Raw genomic sequence first — 6,784 nt, 5'->3', positions numbered from 1 at the left:
TAAATGCTCAAAATGAAGAATGATACAGAATAAGGACAATATTTATAAATAGCCGGGGCTGAGGGGTAGAGTGGTTGTCCTCCAACCTGAAGGTCGGCAGTTCGATCCCCAGTCTGACCCATCTGCATGCCGAAGTGTCCTTGGGCAAGATGCTGAACCCTGAATGGCCCCCCCTAGAATAACAAAGTGCTGTGAAGAGATGCACTGTATGAGCGCTTTGAGTGGTCTTCAAGACTAGAAAAGTGCTATATAAATACAAAACCATTTACCATTAGCTTAAAATTCCCTTTTGTAGCTAAATTGCTCACAGGACAATGGGGCAAAACCCTGAGGCCTTAAATAAAATGCCACTGACAACCATCTGTTTATCTTGTCTCCATCCATCCCAGAATATTTTGGGTGAGATGCAACGTTCACCCTAGACACCATCTACAGTGCCTTGCATAAGTATTCACCCCCCTTGGACTTTTTCCCATTATGTACTGTTACTAACTGGAATTCAAATAGACTTAAATAAACTTTTTCCCGTTTGATCAACAAAACATGCATAGTACTTTGGAGGTGCAAAATAAATTTTATTGTGACACAAACAATAATGAGAACAAAAAAGTTGACATCTGTTGGGTGCATAAGTATTCACCCCCCTGTGTCAATACTTGGTAGAACCCCCTTTCGCGGCAATTACAGCTGCAAGTCTTTTGGGGTATGTCTCTACCAGCTTTGCACATCTAGAGATGGAAAGGTTTGTCCATTCTTCTTGGCAAAAAAGATGAAGCTCAGTCAGATTGGATGGAGACCGTCTGTGAACCGCAATCTTCAAGTCTTGCCATAGATTCTCTATTGGATTGAGGTCTGGGCTTTGACTGGGCCATTTTAAGACATTAACATTCTTTAATCCAAACCATTCCTTTGTAGCTCTGGCTGTATGTTTAGGGTCATTGTCCTGCTGGAAGATGAACCTCCGCCCCAGTCTCAAGTCTTTTGCAGACTGCATCAGATTTTCTTCAAGGATTTCCCTGTATTTGGCTCCATCCATCTTTCCCTCTATTCTGACCAGTTTCCCTGTACCTGCTGAAGAGAAGCATCCCCACAGCATGATGCTACCACCACCATGTTTCACTGTTGGGATGGTGTGCTCAGGGTGATGGGCAGTGTTGGGTTTTCGCCACACATAGCGTTTTGCATTGAGGCCAAAAAGTTCAATTTTGGTCTCATCTGACCAGAGCACCTTCTTCCACATGTTTGCTGTGTCTCCCACATGGCTTCTGGCAAACTCCAAACGGGATTTTTTATGGATCCCTTTCAACAATGGCTTTCTTCTTGCCACTCTTCCATAAAGGCCAGATTTGTGGAGTAGACGACTAATAGTTGTCCTGTGGACAGATTCTCCCACCTCAGCTGTGGATCTCTGCAACTCCTCCAGAGTAACCATGGGCCTCCTGGTTGCTTCTCTGATTAATTTTCTCCTTGTCCGACTCTTCAGTTTGGGTGGACGGCCTCCTCTTGGTAGGTTTGCGGTTGTGCCATATTCTTTCCATTTTCTTATGATGGATTTTATGGTGCTCAGAGAGATGTTCAAAGCTCTGGATATTTTTTTTATAACCTAACCCTGCTTCATATTTCTCCACAACTTTATCCCTGACCTGTTTGGTGAGCTCCTTGGTCTTCATGATGCTGTTTGTTCAGTAATGATCTCCAACAAACTCTGAGTCCGTCACAGAACAGGTGTATTTATACTGAGATTAAATTGCAGACAGGTGGACCCTATTTACTAATTATGTGACTTGCAAATGTGACTTGTGAATGCAATTGGTCGCACCAGATCTTTGTTAGGGGTTTCACAGTAAAGGGGGTGAATACATATGCACTCAACACTTTTCAGATTTTTATTTGTAAATAATTGTGAAATCCATGTAATATTTCCCCCCACTTCCAAATGATGCACTATTTTGTGTTGGTCCATTACATAAACTCACGATGAAATAAATTTTAATCTGTGGTTATACCATGACAAAATGTAGAAAAGTCCAAAGGGGGTGAATACTTATGCAAGGCACTGTACCTCAGGTCACCGACTGACAGACACATTCCCACCTACAGGTGTGTGTGCTCCAGAAGTAATCTGGTCATCTGAGTCTCCTGTCTGTAGATTGTGGGAGGAAACAGCAGCACCTGGAAGAAATTCACATCTATAGTGAGAACCTGAACCCGGGAGCTTTATAAATAAAGCCACGTTGCCTCTGCCATTTAAGGGTCGAACAAATGTAGTTGCGTTGCTACAGTTTTGTGAAGTTATTTATACAAATAATAATAACATAATGATTTATATGACAGGATGAGCACTGAACTTGCTGAGTAGTACATTCAGTCAGACTTTTTTCCTGTCTACAACTCCACTTGGTCACCTGTTTCACATGTTCAGCTACCTGACTTTGGGCATGGTCATACATATGTTAACCCTTGTATGGTGTTCGGGTCTCAATGTTTGCTGAAAGTAACAAATCATTTTTTCAACCTGAGACTCATTGGCCTTGGCTCATTTTCTGTGATTAACATATAAAGGAACATATATTCAGTGACTTTACACTTTACACCCCCCCTACACATTTATATTACATATGTGATTTTCGGGTCCACTGGACCCAGGAATACATAAAGTGTTAAATTGTATATTTCAATCACCTCTGCTCCCACATTCCTGCACATTTACGTAAAAGTTCTCTGCCAGTTACTGCATCCCAAAAGGATTCTGTTGATTCCCCTTTGGATTTGAAAACTCCAGCACGGATAATAACCCCAAAGTATGCAAATAAATGGGTTTGGTCCATCTCATTCTAGCTTTCTACGAAAACATGCTGTCCCTCCAAATTAGTGCAATCCAGAATGATTTTCGTAATGAAAAGTTCGTAAGAAGGCTTGATGTCCTGCACATGAGTCACTGCTATCCCTGTCGGCCCTGATTGCACCTTATTACATTGGTAGCCATGTGGGGTGGCTAAAGTGCAAAAAGACCATTAAATTATCATCATTTTTTGTCATCCATATGTTGGCAGCTGATGGCCTGGCCTGGATTTGGGACTTTTGGGCTGCAGATTAAGTTTTTACGTAGCCGGCTGATCGTCAATCTCATCCTCTTCTAACCCAAACTCACTGTCAGACTCTGAATTGACAGAAACATGATCTTCATATTCTCTAAACTCTTCCCCTTCATTGTCTTGCAAAGATTTTCTCTCTTCAAAAATAATTTATAGATACTGTATCTCGTGTGAAGACTGACATGAGTGTGTTCAATTTCTAATTAAGTTCAATAAATAAACGTCAATACTGATGAAAAACCTTGTTTCATATTTGTTTTTTCCAATCATATCTTGATTGTAATTGATGTTTTTTGTTTAATTGCATTTTATCCCAAAAAACGAAAAGCACTTTTATTCATGAATGCGATTTAACAGGGGTAAATGACAAATATTAACCATATATGCTGTTTATATTGCTTGTTATTGGAATAAAGTTAACATCTGTTAAGTATTTTTACATATATTGTTGTAGCTGTATTGATTGAAAGACCGAATAATGCGGTGGGTCCACCAGACCCACGAACATTGGCTGGGTGACCAAAACATGAACACCACACAAGGGTTAAACAACGTGAGACAAAAGATTTATTTTACATTTTCACTGATTTCACAGAGAATAATTCATGGGTCTTGATGAGAATAATAATACATTTAGGGGACTGCTGAAATCCATGATTATTTATCTAGATCTTTGCATTTTGTGATGAAATATGACTATTGAAAGGAAACATGTAAAAATGAAGAAATCAAGGAATGAATTGAATGTTCCGGAAGAAGAGAACTGTTTGGAGTGGCGTTTAACCACCTGTTAGAGCTGCTGCCCCAAAGAGGCTTTCCTCTTTGGGGCAGCAAAAGAAAGGACTGTTTAAGATCACAAACATGTTTAATGTTAAAGATTAAAGACACGTTCAATGTTCTATATATCGGAGGCTCATGCTCCTTGATCTTAAAGGTTCCATTGATAGGTCCTTTATAGCAACGATAAGAGGAACGGGATATACCTGTCCGTGAAATGGATAATGTGATACTGTTTCAGAAATTGACACCCACTGTGATCAAGATAAAACTTCTACTGACACAGAAATCTTTCCAGAATATTTCTAACTTTCTATTTCAAACTAATAGACTAAACCAGTGATGGAAGGTTTTTTTCCCCAAGACGTGGGGACTATTAAAGACCCAGCAACGATTCTGCAGAATTCTATTTGTATGTCTCAACAAATAAGCAACCTCATAGACCTGCTGGCCAAGGAGAAGGCCAACCTTAGTACATCCTACCACCAGAGGATCCAACTGAGCCGAGAGTTGAAGAAGCACAAAGAGAGAGCTGCTTCGACAGAAAAAGCTGAAGCAAATGCTCATTAACAGAGGAAAGAAAACAAAGCAAGTGCTGGAGCAGTTACAAAAGTACAGCAACGCAGAAGCACTCAGTGCCACAAAGATCGCCTCTCAGGTAAACAACACCATCAAGAGGAAGAAGATAAAAGATCTTCAGAAAGATTACGAGGAGCTGAAGGTGGCATACATCATCAACCAGGAGAAGTTCCACACTGAGCTCCAGGAGGAGAAGAGGATGAAGAACTCTCTCCAAGAAGAGATGGAGAATATCAAAGCTTCTTATCACGAGGTCTGCCAAAGTTACACAACCAACCAGGAGGAGTTCAACAGCGATCTCCAGGACGAGAAGATGAAAAAGAACATTCTCAAAAAAGAGCTGGAGAAGCTCAAAGCTTCTTATCACGAGGTTTGTCTAAGTCATATGACCAACCAGGAAAAGTTGAAAACCGAGCTCCAGGAGGAGAAGAAGAAGAAGAACGATTTCCAAGAAGAGCTGGAGAAGCTCAAAGCTTCTTATCACGAGGTCTGCCAAAGTCAAGCAACCAACCAGGAGAAGTTCAACAGCGAACTTCAGGAGGAGAAGAAGAAGAAGAGTGTTCTCCTAAAAAATCTGGAGAAGTTCAGGGTTACTTCTGAGGAGGTCTTCCAAGGATATATACCTTATGTTTCCAGAACTGAGAAGAAGAACAACGATTTCACAGAAGAGCTGGAAAAGCTCGAAGCTTCTTTTCACGAGGTCTACCAAACTCTTACAACCACCCAGGAGGAGTTCAACAGCGAGCTCCAAGATTAGAAGAGGATGAAGAACTCTTTCCAAGAAGAGCTGGAGAATCTCGAAGCTTCTTGTCACGAGGTCTACCAAAGTCATACAAGCAACCAGGAAGAGTTCGACAGCGATCTCCAGAAGGAGAAGATGAAGAAGAACCTTCTCCAAGAAGAGCTGGAGAAGCTCAAAGCTACTCATCACGAGGTCTGCAACAGTCATATAACCAACATAGAGGAGTTCAAAAGCGATCTCCAGGAGGAGAAGATGAAAAATAACATTCTCCAAGAAAAGTTGGAGAAGCTCAAAGCTTCTTATCACAAGGTCTGCCAAAGTGTGGCAACCAACCAGGAGAAGTTCAGCACCGAGCTCCAGAAGGAGAAGAAAAAGAAGAATCTTCTCCAAGAAGAGCTGGAGAAGCTCAAAGCTTCTCATCACGAGGTCTGCAAAAGTCATATAACCAACATAGAGGAGTTCAAAAGCGATCTCCAGGAGGAGAAGATGAAAAAGAACATTCTCCAAGAAGAGTTGGAGAAGCTCAAAGCTTCTTATCACGAGGTCTGCCAAAGTGTTGCAGCCAACCAGGAGAAGTTCAGCACCGAGCTCCAGGAGGAGAAGAAGAAGAAGAATGTTCTCCAAGAAGAGCTGGAGAAGCTCAAAGCTTCTCATCACGAGGTCTGCAAAAGTCATACAACCAACCAGCAGAAGTTAAACACCGAGCTCCAGGAGGAGAAGAAGAAGAAGAAGGATTTCCAAGAACAGCTGGAGAAGCTTAAAGCTTCTTATCACGAGGTCTGCCAAAGTCAAGCAACCAACCAGGAGAAGTTCAACAGCGAGCTTCAGGAGGAGAAGAAGAAGAAGAGTGTTCTCCTAAAAAATCTGGAGAAGTTTAGGGTTACTTCTGATGAGGTCTTCCAAGGATATATACCTTATGTTTCCAGAACTGAGCTCACTGAGGAAGAGGTTCTCTCCAATGTTCTCCCTGATCCCAAACCCAAGGAGACAGGGCTGCCTGAGAAGACACAGAAACCAAAGAATGCTTCATTGTGTATGAGAGTCCGCCACCTTTTGGGGTTGTGCAGGAAGCAGAAGAAGTCAGCGGCGCCAACATCCCCCTGCAACTGAGCTGACTTTACCTTCTTCACCTGCTGTGAGGACTGTCAAGGTTAATGGAGGGATTTACAATTTGATTTCAAAACATCATAAAAAAGAATAATGTCCTCACAATGATAGTATCGCACCAAATAAAACAACAAAAAACAAAATGTCTTGCCCGTGTTGATGTATTTAAGATAAGTTGGATGAGGAAGACATTTTATGAAATGTTTGGTTACATCACCAAAAAACGATAGTTTGTGAGATCATGTTGTTTTGTGTAAAATACTGAATTTGTACATCAGCTGTCAGATAAGGAGTAAAATGATCAATAATATCCAGTAGCATTACATGGAAATACTGAAGTATGTATAATGAGTCACAAGTCTAGCTAATGACATATCTTAAATAATGTACTTACCACCTAGAAATTTTAGAAATTGTATTTTATAGTTGGCACTTTCAAGGGTTGGTTGTTATTATTATTTATTTTTTTCAGGCAAATGAATTG

Source organism: Pleuronectes platessa, chromosome 6 (assembly GCF_947347685.1).
Source record: "Pleuronectes platessa chromosome 6, fPlePla1.1, whole genome shotgun sequence".
NCBI lineage: Eukaryota > Metazoa > Chordata > Actinopteri > Pleuronectiformes > Pleuronectidae > Pleuronectes > Pleuronectes platessa.
Note: the sequence above shows the minus strand (reverse complement) of the source record.